The sequence below is a fragment of the Penaeus monodon genome, chromosome 25 (assembly GCF_015228065.2).
Source record: "Penaeus monodon isolate SGIC_2016 chromosome 25, NSTDA_Pmon_1, whole genome shotgun sequence".
In the NCBI taxonomy this organism is placed as follows: domain Eukaryota; kingdom Metazoa; phylum Arthropoda; class Malacostraca; order Decapoda; family Penaeidae; genus Penaeus; species Penaeus monodon.
Window position 1 is genome coordinate 10,107,181 of NC_051410.1, and position 654 is coordinate 10,107,834.

Genomic DNA, 654 nt, shown 5'->3' on the forward strand with positions numbered 1-654 from the left:
CACTCTCTCTGGACATTAATATTTACCTAGTTTCCAGACTTAATGGATGTCTAATCCTCACAGCTTGACATCCTGCTCATGGCTTTGTAATTTTATTTGCTAATTTTTTTCCTTTCTTGCTGTTTAGATGGCAACAAAAAATTCTTTGCCAGTAACATTAAGTGTACTATTTTTTCCCCTCTTGGTCTTTTTTTTTTCTTCTTTTGTAAGGTTCTAGACTAACAAAGTTTTTTTTTCACTCTAATGATAAGTTACTTTTACCATCTGCCTTTCCAGAACTTCTGAAGTTCAAATTCAGTTCCTCAGACTGATCTTATCCCCTTCTGCCATTCACTCCAACAGCATAATAACTTGTCCCGTCTATTAATATAAGTCAGTGTTACCTCAGATTTTCCTTGGAGAGAATTTGCCATTCAGATTGCTAAATGAATTTCAAACAAACTCACGTTTCCTCAATTTTAATCACAAACATTATTACCGGCTGAACTCTTCATACCCTAGAAAAAAAATTAGTTGTTTGTGCATAGTATATTATTCTCATATCTCCTGATTAGTTTTTTTCATTTTGATGAGGGTGTTTTTTCCCTTTCTTTACAATTGAGTATCTTTTATACCACTTCAAAGATTTCTCTACTTCTTCTTCTGTACATCCTA